This window comes from Natator depressus, chromosome 1, assembly GCF_965152275.1.
Source record: "Natator depressus isolate rNatDep1 chromosome 1, rNatDep2.hap1, whole genome shotgun sequence".
NCBI lineage: Eukaryota > Metazoa > Chordata > Testudines > Cheloniidae > Natator > Natator depressus.
The window spans coordinates 61,121,590-61,138,026 of record NC_134234.1 but is presented as its reverse complement, the minus strand read 5'-3'; the positions used below and the strand labels follow the sequence as shown (position 1 = coordinate 61,138,026).

Sequence of the window (16,437 nt, the reverse complement as noted above, 5' to 3'; positions counted from 1 at the left end):
TTCTGTGGTCAGATGTAGAATCAATAGCATTAAGTAGGAACACATTATTCCCTGAATGCTTGGATTGTTTTTCCCATACAACCAACCATCTTGCATTAAATGCTGATATGGATTCTTTTTAGTTCTGCATTCTTTTTCCCTTCTGCATCTCCAGTTGTAGCTGCTAATAACTGATCCCAGGAATCTATATCTGTCTGGAGCAGTACATCCCAGGAGATGTGCTTCAATTATTTCTTTAAAATGGTTGTTTTGTACAACACTGAAGGAGATGTTGATAACCTAGAAGTAGTTTGCAACTTTCTTATCAAAGTCTGTCTTATGGCTGTTTTATGATATAATCATAGATGGAACTTTGCAGGTTTTTTGAGTGTTGGGGATGAACAGAGATTGCTCCTGAATGAAGCTGATGCCAAAGGGTTGCTGGAACTATCATCACAGCTTAGTTTTGATGATGACAACAGCATTGCAAATGTATTCATTGTAGGATCATCAAACTCAATGTTCTCTTCTTCCACTTCAGTAAAGTGACTTTCAATGGCACATTTAATGTTAAATCTATCATTTTTTTTGCACTTTTTTAGATAAATAGCAAAAGAGAAAGGATTTTCACTTTCCAATGTTGGGTTGGATTTTTTGTAGGAAAGGGGAAAAGATTTTTCATAATACTGCTATCTTTGAAGGAGCTAGACCATCTTTCATTTCTCACATTTGTAACTCACAGGTCTTATTGGAGCCACGGCTGCTTTTGGATATTTCAGAGAGTAGCAGTGACCATCAGTGCCTTTTTCTCATCTTCTTGGATGTAAGGTTGCAACCTTTCCTTTCGGATATTGAACTCACCCCAGTAATGCATGCTTTTCTCACCTTCATTTTGGATTATTGCAGCATGCTCTAGCTAGAGCTATCTCTGAAAACTTCTGGTTTGGCGCAGAAACTGAATTCACTCAGTTGGCTGATTATCTCCCCCTGACGATGGACGAAGACCAAATGTGAATGCCGGTATTATTAGATCCATCGGTTGTCTTCGATACCATTGATCATGAGGCATTGACGACTCACCAGAGGACCCTGGAGAGAGTGGACATGGCTGCTTATCAGTGGCTCCATTCTTTTCTCTCAAAGAGAACTGATGTGTAGCTGAGGATAGTTGCTTCACTCCCCAAAAAGCTCTCAAGTGAGCAGGGTGCTGTCCAGTGTCATTCTGTCACCCTTCCTGTTCAAAGCATATACGTGGGACCGCTATGAGGCATTAGGTGCGGTGTTTTCAATATGGTAATGACAACCACCTCTATGTCTCTATTTTGACACAATCAGATGATGTGGTTCAACACCCCAATTGGAACCTAGCTCAGACTGAAGCCTAGATGAGAATGAGCTGGAAGAAGCTCCATCCTCAGGAAACTGAGATGATGTTCATGGTGGCTTGGAGGAAGCAGTCAGAGATGGCAAAGGCAATATTAGTTCCTTTGGTTGAGGGAGTATTTCAACCATTAGTCACCAGGGTTTTAAACTTGGGGCTGATTCTAGATCCCTGGCTACTACTGCAATCATATTAAAACAGCTTTTCACCATGAGCATCTGGCCAGGAGGCTGTGACATTTTGATTTGAATGTAGACTTTGCTACTCTTTATATAGAGACTTTTGCAATGCACTCTACATATGGTTACACCTTAAAACCATTTGGACATTGAGGCTAGTGTAGAATGCAACTGCTTCCTTAGTAAGCCTATTGAACTCTGGGAGGGAGTTTAAGGTGTTGGTAGTTATCTATAATTCCCTAAATGGCTATGAACCTGCCCACATGAGAGCGCCCTTCTCCTTGTGCCATACTACCACAGCTGCAGTCAGCACACATGTTTGAGCTGGACCCCCATTATTATCAAAGATGACTGCTGGCAGGGGGTTCTTTGCAAGGGCTCAGCATCTGCATCAGCAGATATGGAATTTGCTCTCCACCTTCATCCTAACTAAGCTGAATTCAGTGACTGCCTGGGCCATTGCAAAAGTCATCTATGTGATGGGGTTTTAGAAAAGGTTAAGGCTATGAACCTGGAACAATGAAGGGGGTGGGGGAAGGAGCTTTTTTGGTAGGTGGCTGGTTGATCAGGCTCCCGTCTGATTGACTGTTTTAATGCGGCTGAGTTTAAACTATAATTAGCAGGGCACCAGATGCCTTGTTGAAGCATCCTTTTTATTAATGAAATGAAAATAAATGAAATCCTTGTGAAACTTTAGCTGGTGGGAATGCATCTGACTGCTTTCTTACTAGCATTGTTCACAGAGAACACATTATACCTGGGCTACCGAAACTGCACTGGCTTCTATATCCTGACAGGGGTAATTCTCTATCTCGGTTCTTATTTAGGCTCATCAGTGTGGTGCATGAGAACTGATGGCTTTTTGTCCAACTTACTTTAGAGACAGCCTTTCTTCTGCGATACCATGACAGTTGAGATTAGCTAAGGTGTTTGAATTAACAGCCACCTTTGAAATGGGAGGTAACTGATCACCCGGTGTGACCAATGAGGAATCCGTTTCTAGAACAATTTGCATCATAGCCCTGATCTATAGTTAAAAATTAGATTGGCCTAGCTATGTCACTCATGGCTGCAAACAATGTCATACCCTGAGCACTGCAGTTGGGTCAGCCTAACCCCTGACGTAGATGTGGGTAGGTTGATGGAAGAATTTGAAAATTCTTCCTGTTTCCCTCCATTCCTCTCTGTTTAATGCATTACCTTCCCCTGCTTCATATTTGCAAAGCTACAACATCCTGCATGAGTAGCCATTCCATCATTCCTGCAGCCTCTAGCGGGAGAACTGAGCTGTGAGCAGCCATCCCGAAAATCCCTGCAGCTACCAGTGAAGAAAGAGAAGTTGGTGACCCTGAAGATCTCCATTTAAAACTGTGATGTACACAAACCCTGTTTTTAAATGGTATATATTTCCAAATTTATGAGTGCAGAAGGGCATACTAGATATATGCATGGCTCTGGAAGGAAGATTGAAGGTAGTGGGTTGCCATGCTTACATTCACTGTAGGAAAATTGCTCTCCCCAGCCTTTGTGAAATTGGTATTTTCGTGCTTGCATCTCATTATATTAGACAAGGCCTGCTGCTCCTAAATCCATTCTGAGTTCACCAACAACCGAGTGGCATTCACTAGACTCAATGTTCTATTTTGAAGCAGGATTACAGTCAATCTCAGCATATTCAGAATGAAAAACTAAGAGAAAGCAATGAGATAAAGGGGGAAAGCTATAGAACAAGAGGAAGTGAGGGAGAGGGAAACACAACTCAGAGATAGGGAAAAAGCTCATTAAAAAGATTTTCCTATTCCAGCACAGTAATGAGTTTCCATTCTTTAGTCCGAATTGTTTTCAATGTTTATACTTTTTCTCTCCTAAAATCGAAACATGTTTTGCCATAGGAATATCATGGGTAGAGTTTAGAATGTCCACTGCAGGACTGTTGGGTAGATGTGTCCTCTGCAGATAAACACCGATAGGGGAATTAGGAAATTCCAACAGCAAATAAGTAGCAAACTGAAAAGAAAAAAAAAATCTAGACGAGAAAGTGAAAGGCTTAGAGGGAGAATGTGAGAGGCATCACAAGCAGGAAATAAAAATACTGAATGCAAAAAAAAAATAAAAACTGTGCAGAAAGAGGGAAGATAATTGTAGGAAAAACAATACAAAAAGTGTGCAATAAAACATAAAAGACATGCTGGATTAGATCAATGGTACATGCAGTGAAGCATCCTCTCTCCCACCACAGGCAGTACCAGAAGGTGGTGTATAACCCCTGTAATGGACAATTATACAACAACATGGATATTACAGAAGCTTCTTCCTGAAATACGCAGTTGGTGATTGACTTATGTCCTGAAGTATGTAGGTTGATATGCCTTATAAATGTTTAGTGTAGATAATGTAACTGTCGCTGATATTCATATAAATGTCTAAGCCTTTTCAAGATCCTACTAAATACTTTGCCTCAATAATTGTGTACAAATGTACTTCTTTTTTAGTTTAAACATCTTGCCTTTTAATATCATTGGTTGTCCCTTGTTCTTGCACTATAAGAAAGGTGTATATAAGAGTACCCTAACCACTTTCTCTATGCCACTTACGATTTTAATATATGTTTATCATCGCACTTCTTATTTGTCTGCTCTCTAATCTAAATAATCCCAATTTACATGTAAATCATAAACTATTATTTTTCAAGAATCAGACTTCTGAACAATGAACCTAAGAGCTCTTCCCTCCTTAAAATATGTCTTTAAACAAAGGACTAATCTTGCTCCATCTGAACAATAGTCATTGCCTCAATTTATGTCAAATGTGTCAGATACACAGGTAAAAGAATACACAATCCCAACCACACTTTGTTAAACAGATTCAGCAATAACTCTTAGAAGACTGTAGTGAACCATGACCCGAAGTCACTCCTAGGCAAGTCTGGAATGCCAGCCTTTATAAAAATCACAGTTAATAGTAAAGGATTTACATTCCAAATGCCAACACTAACAGCAAGTTTTCTCCCTTATACTGAATTCTTTTCAGTGTCTGAACTTTTTTTTCCTCTCCTCAAAAACAAAAACACAAGTTTTGCCCCAGGGAATATCATGGTCACAGCTTGAAAGAAAGAAGCAAAGAATTTGTAAAGCTTGAGAATGACATGAATCATTGATGGTTATGCAATTTTCTCTAACTCTTGAGTCGTCCAAATTCAGAATATGTAGCTTTCCATTACACAATGACATAAAATTCATTGTATCTATTCAGTCTCAAATGGGCCAGATCTTGGATTTTTGTTCATTCCAATATAAATGTAAAAGCTGTGTATGAAGTTCAGATCTGGATCCAAACTGCCTTAGAGGTCGTTCAGATCTGAGGCCCTCTTAAAAAGACACTCAGCTTGAAATGTAGTCAATTTTAAAAAATGAATTAAAAGTAGGTATTACACCTGCCTGAGTTTCAGGTATTACACCTGCCCGAGTCCCCCTGCCAACATTTGTGTTTACAAGCAAATTTCCCTCTGTAACTACATAATTATATAAATAGGAAACAGTGAAATTTACTATACAAAGAGTGCTGTCTCAAGCACAAAGTCAGATGTTTAAAGGTAGTTAGGCACCTGAATACCTTTAAACATCCATCCCAAAATAAACAAACTCAATACATAGGGCATATTTTGGACGTACATATTCACTTTAGAATATGGTTATTAGGTTCAATACAACTTCCATTGAAGTCTATGGTGCTCAGGTACTGTATGGATGGCAGTCACGTAAGCAGCTTGATAGGTCGGTTGATTTCTATTAACTTCTCCCACCAAATATCTACAGAAAATGTGGCACTGTAAGAATGCCTGCCTATGTTTAAAAATATACTGAGATGCAGTACAGTGTTTTCTATTCTTTAAATCATTTTGGTCTTAGGTTACCATATTTAGTAGACTACAATTATATCTGACAAGAATATATGATCCCTTCACCATCCCTTACCACACTATAACCTCAGGACTCAAACCATTATTATTCTGATAATCCACATGCAACAAGCTGATCTTTTTACAGTTTCTTAAAATATCCAAAACCTTTTTTTAAAAATATAGTGAAACATTCCATGAGCCAGAGCTTATCTTATGGCCCAAAAGCTTAAACAGTTCAACTGACCCTCTGCCAACTCCTGTTCTTCTGTTCCTGGCACCATCTGCAGTGTTAGTTGCAAAACTACTCACAAGTTAACCACAGGGATGGCAGGAGTGAGCAATAAACTACAACGACGTTTAAGATAATGTGGTTTTGCCACATACTGCAAGACACGGTTGTCTGGTCAAGTTACTTAGACACCAAATTCTTTTTTCAAGTACAGAAGTGTAAATCTGGAGTAACTCAATTGAAATGGGAAATGAATGGAGTTACTCCAGATTTACAACAGTGTAACAGAATGGAAATTATGACCTAATGATTTTTCAAGAAATAATAATTCCATCTCTATCTCAAAAACTAGCCCCCCCCCGAATAAAATTATAACTTTTTACTTACTTCATATATATCAATGTTCTGAAAGTAATAAACAGATAGTATACTAATCAATGTAGTAATATATATGCTGGAATAATCAGGGACTCAGTATAAATTACAGACCTTTACAAAAGCAGATTGCTTATCAGCAGCCCCATTAGCGTACTTCTGAAGGAAGGTTAAAGAGTCTCATGGCCAATCCTATAAGATCAGGAAACAAAAGTTAAAAACAATGACCTCCCGTAGAGAAGAAAAAAAATTGTTTCCTCAGGAAAGAAATGCTAAAAAGCTGACTGTAGCATTAATGTAGAGGTTATTAAACATCTGAAACTATGGAAGCAGAAAGATCATTACAATTATTTAAATATTGGAAAGTCCAAGTTCAGAGCTCAGAAGGGTCTATTTACTATAATTCAGAAAAAAGAGAATGCAAAATAACATTAAGTTATTTTTAAAAATGCTATTGAAAACAGTTTTTAGAAAACTGCAGTGGATACATACAACTGGATTGTAAAAAATAAGAATGCTGCACTGATTTATATTCTCTTTGAAATGTCTATAATACAGATCTTAAACTGCATTTTCAAACATATAGCATATCAAAGCAGCAGACGTTTATTTCTAGCCTTGGCACTTCCAGGCTTTTAGTTCAATGAACCCAGAAATAGTCTAGTGGAGCTATGCTACATGATAAAGGATGTAGCGATGGGTCCTGCCCTACATCAGTAAACAATTTTTTTTCCTTTTAACTGACAGAAAGAATTTCAGTGGTAAACAAATGCCTAAGCCTTTTATGAATTCTTCAACACAATCATGGAAAACCTGCCTTTTCATATCTCCAGTGTATGCTATTCAGAGTCAAAATACAAATTCTATTCCCTAAGAAGCATCAGTTGCTATGTTTTCCATTATGGCAACTATGATACACAAGGGTAAATCTAATACACTATAGCTTTCAGCTACAATCCCTCTGGAATCCACACCCACTGTTGTAAGGATAATTATCTGGGTATCCCCAAGGCCAACTCTTACAATTTTCATATAAAAATCACCTCTTGCATAAGACATGAAATTTAAAATCATCTCCTTCACAGATATCACTGAGTCATTCCGTTACCTCTGGGACATATATAAATTATACATTCTTTGATTCTCTTTAAAATTTTAGATGCACAGGGGACAAAGAAGCATCTCAATGGTACTAAAAATATAAGGCATTCAAGAAAGAAACAATAACTTGCATGGTATTAACTGCTACAGTGCTCCAAGGCTCCCTGCCTGGTCAAGAAAAGCACATAAAGCACTGAAACATAACAGCAGGCTTGCATGCTAATGACTGCTAGTGACAAGGACTCATTGAATGTCACTGCTTCACATACTGCGTACTGTTCATTTTTCTTATCTGTATGACCTCTCCTTTGAAATGACTGATGAAACTCATGAGAATTAGCATCTCTGCTTCTGGGCATACCATCTATAGTAAAACACAAAAACAGAAAACAAAACAAAAAACAGCCTACATGAGCATTGTGAAGGTTCCTTTATCTAGATTATAAAAGAACTGCTTTGTGAAGCTTCATCACTGAGTTAGCTTTTACCTTGATGCCCTTTAAAAGTATTGGTTTGTCACAGTACATGCATTCATATGTCAGATTTGGCTAACATTTTCATAATTGGCATGAATAAAAAAGGAATAGCTGTTGCTGCAAGAAAAAAGAAAAGTCTCTGTTCTAATGCCCTGCTGCTATAATGACCTATTTCACACTAGCATCTGTTCTGTTCTGATGAACCACTCCAGACGAAAGCTGGCAAAATAGCACTGCAAGTATGTTATCCAGACATCCACTGAATGCTGCAGATGCTTCGTTCCATGGTTCACATTTAATATGTGCCTGATTAATTTTTCTTTATTATTTCAACTACTTGGCTTATAGAATTTCCTAGAACTTCTGAAAATGCAGGATTGGCTTCACAGCCAGAAGGATGGCATCCTAAGAAACGGCCTTGGCACTAGCAGATTCATTAATATGTCCAGAATAACAAGTGCCAAGTCATGTGTGTTTGAATGGCTGAAAGTTTCCAGTTAATTATGAATTCCAGAGGAATGTAAACTTCAGTAACACATTGTATTTATAATATTTACCTGCAGAATAAATACAACATTCATTTCAGTTTTGAAATTACAGATATTTGCAAATACTCAGCTGTTGAAGAATGGATCGCTATGACCAAAAATGTTATGCCCACTCTCTGCCTCAAGCCCTTGACCTAATGAGGTTAGTGACAGGGATATGAATGACTTGAACAGAAAATGAAATACAAAAGTAGTTTTATCTTGAAGTGCAATATTTCTTCTGTAACTTAACCAATTTTTTTCATCTCAAAATTACAGGGTACACTACAAATCTTCAAGGCTAGCAGCAGCTATGACACCCTAAGTGCTATTTAAAAACATAATAATTTATGAGTTGGGTTGGTGGAAAAAGCAGAGGTCACATAGGAGAGTCCTCAGGGAGGTGACGATGACAAAGGTTACAAAGATGTCTGAATGAGACAAAACAGGTGTAAATCCACTGACTTCAATAGTGTTTCTCCAGAGTTATGTTACCGTAATTGAAAGCAGAATATGACCCAATCAATTGCTGGCAAGAAATCAAGTATATTATGAAACACAATTTTCTATCTGAATCCAAGAGGAAGTTCTCTCATATACTTCAAATAAATTTTTCACTCTTACCTCCCAACTTGACCACCGATATACAGTGAATCGATCTGCATGGAACCTGGGGGCAAGAGCATAGGTTGCAGGAGGGAAGTGTTTGGAGGAGGAACCAGGAAGTGAATCTGTATGTACATAGCTTGAATGGTAGCTGAAGTTGCAGCATCTCTTTAAATAGTTTTTAATAAATATCTAGCTTAGTTTTAGAAACATGGATTCCTCATGTTATTACCCAACATTTGGTTCATGAAACCTATAGTATGTAGATTTGTACTAGGAAAAAAAGTAGGAAATTAGTAAGAGTTAACAGGAATCCTGGGGGTGGACATCCTTTTAAATAAACGGCACATATGCATATCTTCTAGTTTTTCTGTCTACTCATTTCCACTTTGCCGGCCATTTTTACACTGTTGTTATGGGAAGACGTTTGCCTACAGGTACTTTGCTGTAAGAGGCTACAGCCTAGGCTCAGTCTGACTTCTTGTTGAATGGGATTCTGAATCCAAGCATATGCCACAGAGAAAGGCTTGTCCTTGGCTCTGCAAACTTAACCCATTGATGGTACCTGTTGTTCTAGTTCATGAAGAGAGAGAAAAGTAATCCTTTAGAGAGCCAGGGCCTACATCATTTAGGGCTCAGATGAATGAAACCAGCACTTGGAATTGTATTCATTATTGGACTGGGAGATAATGTATCGAGCAAAGCTCCAGAGAGAAATGTTCCCATTAACTTGTGTTACTTAGGCCTGATCTACACCAGAAAATTAGGTTGGTTTAACTTCATTGGTCGGGGTGTGAAAAATCGAGATGTTTGAGTGGCACAGTGAAGCCAACCTAAGTCCAAGTGTACACAGCGCTAGGTTGATGGAAGAATTCTTTCATTGATGGTCATGTGGCTACTGCTTCTCAGAAGAGACAGATGTAAGAATCCCTCCGATCAGTGTAGGTAGCATCTACGCTGAAGTACTATAGTGGTGCAGCCGTACCGTTGTAGTGTTTTAAGTATAGACAGGCCCTCAGTAGACAAACTGCTCTGCATTAGATCAATTGAAGCTTCTTCATGGCCTCCACTTTCATTACCAGGTATAGTGTATTGCACTACTTGAGCCTGGAAGGAATACATGTACAGATCACAGTGAGAGGGTCCATACCCAATAGGCATGTAGCCTCCTGTCCAGCCTGAGACGGAAAAAGGTGTTTCTGGTTCTTTGGAAATGCAGAAGCAGCAAAGACATCAGAAGACTTCTGAGACTTCACACCATCATAAAATAAGAGGGCATATGCCCTCAGTGGAAGGAGAGGTCATTATTGAAACCAAGTTACTATGCTGGCTGGGTCTGCATGTGTGATACATCCACAGACAGGCCCTGAAAGGAAGGTGCTTCCTGTCTAAGGGAATTTAAAATGTTTTTGGAGTCAGCGGCACCAGGAAGGGAGCTGAGTCTGTCCACCCTTCCAGTAATAAATACATATTCTGTTGTTACTGAGCTCGTGCCAATGTCATCGCTCCAGGGACTCTGCCTTCTTCCGCTAACCCTCCAAGGAGGAGACTACAAGATCATGCAACATTATTCTTCAAAACACTTCCTTTCCACCTTCACAACTTCCTTCAGTTTAACAAGCTACTCTTTATCCAGGAGTCAGTCTTATGGAGACTTTATGAAACCTCGGTATTATTAGGATCCTAAAACCTTCACTGTTTGATTTCAGATTCATCCCTGCCACGCCACCTCTGCCTTTGGGAACCTGTTGGAAGTTCTTATCACTAGTTTCAGAGAGAAAATGTCAGGTAAAAAAAATCAAAGAGAGATTTTAGAGCTATATTTTCAAAGGAGCCTTCTAGGGTACATCTACACAGCAATTAAACATACGTGGGTGGCCCCAGTCAGCTAACTTGGGCTTGCAGGGCTTGGGCTGAGGGGCTGTAAAATTACTGTGTAGAAGAGCTCAGGCAGGAGCCCAAGCTCTTGGACCATGTGCTGTGAGATCCAAAACCCAGGTTCCAGCCCGAGCGCAAACATTTTGAGCCCCACGAGCCCAAGTCAGCTGACCTGAGCCAGGCACAGCTGTGCCTCAGGTATTTTATTCCAGTGTAGACATGTGACTAATGGCTTCCTTTTGTGCAAGTATAATTTTGCCTATACAAATCATGTACATGCACAGTTTTTGTGCAACCACATGCACATACAAAACATTTCTGTATTTGACTCATGTTCAATTTGTGCAAGCACTCATTTTTGTGCATGTACATTCTATCATTTGTGTGCAAAAGAACCAGGCCTAAAATTTTTTGCACACAAGTTACTGCACACACACAAATGAAGGCCATGTTCTGTGCATGTAAATTCCACTTGTGTTTGCAAAGTGACATCTACACACTTTTGTAATGTGTCCATCACTGTGGAATCTAGAGGTACCTCTATGCCAGGGATTCCCAAACTTGGTTCACAGCTTGTTCAGGGCCACCACTTCCCGCAGCTCCCGTTGGCCAGGAACAACGAACTGTGGCCACTGGGAGCTGCGAGCAGCTGTACCTGTGGACGCTCAGGTAAACAAAGCGTCTTGCAGCCCACTGGGGGCTTACCCTGAACAAGCCACGAACCAAGTTTGGGAACCCCTGCTCTATACTACACACTAGTGTCGGCAGCATGTAAAGTATGTGTAGCTACACATTACAGTGAAAAGCAAGCTGTGTCCACACTGCAGTGTGTAGCTATACATATCAGTGAAAGGCTCTGGCGGGGGAAGCAGTGGGGAAAGTCTCCAGCAGCAAGGAGCTGATGGAGCCTTTCCCTGATGCCTCTCCCCTGCCGGAGCTTTTCCTTCAGTAGGACATTACGTAGCTAAAAACAGTAGTGTTGAGAGGGAGGCATGGTTTGGGCAAGTAGAGAGCTGTGTAGGGTGTGTACAAACCCACACCCTTGAGGCGTGTGTACTCTACTCACCTAAGCCATGCTTCACCGTCAACATTGCTGTTTATACCAATGCAAGGGGGCTATTTGTGTATGCACTCTACATGTTGCCAAAAAAAGCATGCATACCTTAGCAGCCATGAGCTAATAACCCTCAAAAACTGCATGCACAAGTGATGTATATACACAACGGCTGTATTACCACAAATGGAAGCCACTGTTTGAAAACTTGACCAAAAGGTTTCTTGTAGTCTGTTTTAAGTATATTTAAGAGGCAGTTATCCAGAGCGTGAGGCCTCTTTGTACCTCTGAAAAGCTGTGTTGGCAAGGAATTAGAAACACGAGGCATTTTCAAAGACAGTGTTAGCCACAAGTGCAGCATCACATGACTAGTTTGTCATCTTACAAAAACTATCAAACATGGTGACATTTCTCGGAAATGCATAGCTTATCATCAATTATAAGTTAATCTTTAGACTTATTTAGCTTATAATGATTCTTAATACAGAAAATACTATAAAAATTAGAAAATTAGTTTACAGACGTACAGATATCTTTCATACAGGAAGCAAATGGCTGAGCTAAGAGGAAGCATAATAAAAAATTCCTTATACAAACCTTTGAAGATTCCCTTAAAAATATGCATACAGGAAACACCTGATTACTTGTATCTCTCTCTCTCACACACACACACACACACACACACACACATTTGCAAAGAAATTAGGGTGACCAGATGAAATGGACAAAATATCGGGACACATGGGGGAAGCAAAAAAAAGAGAAAAAAAAGAAACCGCTGGAACAGCCAAAGCCACAATATTGGGACAAATGGTGTCCCGACCATGCATGAGTCGGGACGCGAGCCAAAGAACTAAATATCGGGACAGTCCCAATTTTATCGGAACATCTGGTCACCCTAAAAGAAATACAAATATAGTCAAAGGTCATTTCAGGAATTGCTTTGAAATTAATGCAGTTTCTATGGATGAAAAGATGTATGGCCAACACTGATTGGGCAAAATGCAAAAATGCAAAAAAATCAATGTCCCTGTTCAGATGTGTTTGTTAAAACCACTGGTTACTCTCCACTGATGGTAACTTGCCATATGTGCTGTACTTCAGGAGATGGCATGAAGAAGTCTACAGTAAATCTTGCCTACGTCCACAGTGAAGAGCTCTGTTGGCAGTTTGAGCGTAAGCCAAACTCAGGCTTAAGTCTATACTCCCAGATAGACCAGTTAACTTCAGCTGTAAAGCACCACCACACTTGAGCAAGAAGTTTTTGTGTGTGGACAGGAGTTGGGTTGGGGACAGCACTTGAGTCAGAACTTGAGTCACAGCACTTTGCAGTGAACAGTAGGCCTTAAATGCTGCAGCACCTGCAGGAGCTTCTCTCAGCAGAAAAAAAGTTGGTTTTAAGTTACAGCCTTTAAATCTACTTTACTTATACTCAGATTGTAAGAAGATTTAAGGCTAATATGACAGTTTCTAAATTTACACTCTCAATTTTGAGGACAATTACTTATGGGTACAAATAATAGAATGTGTGTATAAAAGCCCCATCTAACAAACCCTTACACATACAAATAGCCCCATTAACTGCAATACAACTATGTGCATGAGTAACGGCTGCTTGCAACAGTCAGGTTTGCAGGATTGAGCCTGGACTATTTGACCAGTGGGCATGAGTTTCCACCCATTAATTCAATGCCTAGAAATATACATTCTCTTATTCACAACTAAAAGTGACTGTGCACAGAAAAAGAAAAACATGGGCAATTGCAGATACAGATTTGTAGGCCCACGTGAGGAACCTGTTTGAAAACTTGTCTACGTCGGTTTTTGTTTTTTTCTCTTTTCCCCATCAAACTGCTGAGGGAAATTCTTCTTGACAAAGGCCCAGAAGGGGCCAAAAACATTGGTTATTTGTTCTCTTTTGCTCTGTACAAATGGAACAAAATATAGTTAATGCATTATGCATTGAGTAAGCACATTTTTATCTAGCCCTTTTTGGTTTTTTGTGTCTTGGGAACTTTATTTTTTCTGTCTAATAATAAAACTGAAATATTAGTGCAGAATATTACCCAGTGTAGAGTACACGGGATTTCCATAAAGCTCCTTTTCATTTTCAGTAAATTGCGCTCCCAAGGTCCCTTTTCCATTCCTGTATCTTATCAATCACTAAACTATTCTCAGCAACCTGGTCTGTTATAATGCTGGAACTGGCCAGTTATTATTAGTCATTTTGTTTCCTATCAAGATTAATTGTTGTTTAACTAATGTGAATAAGGCAGACTTCCCCAGTAATTAGGTGCAGATGCTACACTGTGAATAGTCAGTGCAAACAGTTTTATATGAGGAGGATTATTGTTAGTATAGTATCTAAAATGGGTAGGTGCTTCACATAAACAAAAGACAGTCTTCATGCCCCAAAGAGTTTACAAGCTAATTTCAGAAGTGATGCAGCAAAAGAGAACAATAAACAGTAGGGGAGAGAAAAGGGGAAGGGAGGACAAGGATTGTAATGAGATTACATGGTTAATTAGGTTCATTCTATACACATCTTGATACTACTACTATTTTATTTTTTTACTTTTTTTTTTTCATTTAGCGGTAGCATGTGTTCCAGAGGGAGCAGCAGAAGGGAAGGGAGTGAAGAGTGTGGATATGAATGATTGAAGGCCAGGTTTAGATCAGATGTCAATAGAGCGAGCATGAGTTAGAGGAAGAAGAGAGGTAAAGGTGAGATGAAGATTTATGAAAGCAGGAGAAAAGGATGAGGACTAAGAAGATTTCCTAGTACTATAGAACCCCCCTAATCTCTGGGAGGGTATTGTTACATTTGGAAATTAAATAAACCCACCACATAAATGCCAGCATTTCCCACAAGTAGGCATCAGCCAGGGCAAGGAGTGATCCTATAGTGCACAGAGGGCAGCTAACATGACTCTCCTCACTGTGCTGCTTTCCAATTCTGATCGTTCCTGATCCTGTTCCCTGACCTGCAACCCAGTCACAGACAGGAAGCAAACAGCATCACATTTACTAACGTACTGGTACAGCAACTTGGAAACAGTGATTGGACGAGGCAGCAGCTAGCATTGGGGAAAAAGAGGATGATATTCAAACTTAGTCATTCTCCCTGTGCATGCAGAGCGCTCCCACTGGGCTGCAGGCTAGCCAACGTGGGTTGGGTGGGGGGGGGTTAGGCTTTTCTTTTGTTCTCTCTTTTGATCACAATATTTGATATATTTGATTAGGACATTGTGTCTTTTCCCAACTATAGACACAGTTCACACTTTATATGAGGTTCAAACGCACCCCTTCTGGGGTTTAGCTCAGTTAAGAAGCAGATGGGGAACAACAAAGGTAACAGTGATAAGTTCAACCCTTCTCCCCAGGCACTGCCATTCCTAAGGTTCCTCCCTCAGAACTGTCCAGCCCACAACCTAGATTCTTATATCCATCTGTGGCCTCAAACCCGTATTCGTAGCCAATTCTAACATTTTAGGAACAAAGCTGTAACAGATTTTCTGTAAAAGGTGACATTCACCACCACCACCACCCCACCCCAAAGGGGGACTGGGTGGTATAGTTTAAAGGTTTCATTGGCATTAACTTTTTAACCATGCCCATTGTACCGCTTAACATCCTCTACATTCCACCATTTCTGAGTAATGCAGCCATCCTCAATTTATGCCAACAACCCTTTATAATACATTATACATTCACCTTGGATCCTCTCTCTCTTTTGCTCATATAATTAAGACACATGGCCTGTTTCTGTTAACTATTCTTTGTGACTGAGTTGGTGACTCATACCACTGGAACTCAGATTTTGCAGCCACCAGACGTTGTTTTTGCCTGTGGGAACTCAGACTGATTTATACCAGTAGGAACATAAGAACGGCCATACTGGGTAAGACCAAAGTATCCACATCTACCCCAGTATCCTGTCTTCTGACAGTGATGAATGCCACGTGCCCCAGAGAGAATGAACAGAACAAGTAATCATCAAGTGATCCATCTCCTGTCACCCATTTCCAGTTCGGGCAAACAGCGGCTCGGGACGCCATCCCTGCCCATCCTGGCTAATAGGCATTGATGGACCTATCCTCCATGAATGTATCTAGTACTTTTTGAACCCTGTTATAATCTTGGCCTTCACAACATCCTCTGGCAAAGAGTTCCACAGGTTGACTGTGGTTGTGTGAAGAAATACTTCCTTTTGTTTCTTTTAAACCTGCTGCCGATTAATTTCATTTGGTGACCCCTAGCTCTTGTGTTATACACTTTCTCCACACTAGTCATGATTTTATAGACCTCAATCATATACCCCCTTAGTTGTCTCTTTTCCAACCTGAAAAGTCCCAGTTTTATTAATCTCTCCTCATACGGAAGCCATTCCATACCCCTAATCATTTTTGTTGCCCTTTTCTGAATCTTTTCCAATTCCAATATATCTTTTTTGAGATGGGACAACCACATCTGCACACAGTAGTCAAGATGTGGGCGTACCATGGACTTATATAGAGGCAAAATGATATTTTCTGTCTTATTATCTATCCCTTTCTTAATGATTCCCAACATTCTGTTAGCTTTTTTGACTGCCACTGCACATTGAGTGGATGTTTTCAGAGAACTATTCACAATGACTCCAAGATCTCTTTCTTGAGTGGTAACAGCTAATTTAGACCCCATCATTTTATATGTATAGTTGGGATTATGTTTTCCAATGTGCATTACTTTGCATTTATCAACAATGAATT

At 39.8% G+C, this 16,437-nt stretch overlaps 1 protein-coding gene across 2 annotated transcripts in view; it reads right to left on the bottom strand.

Moving 5' to 3' along the window:
- The window catches only part of ENOX1 (ecto-NOX disulfide-thiol exchanger 1), a 499,678-nt gene that overhangs the window by 355,706 nt on the left and 127,535 nt on the right, over window positions 1–16,437 (bottom strand). The window contains exon 3 of one of the 2 annotated variants that reach the window (XM_074961330.1): window positions 6,159–6,236. The exons of the other annotated variant lie outside the window; for it this stretch is intronic. The gene's annotated coding sequence lies outside the window, so the exon portion shown is untranslated. The remainder of the gene's footprint in view (window positions 1–6,158; window positions 6,237–16,437) is intronic. 2 annotated transcript variants of the gene reach the window in all.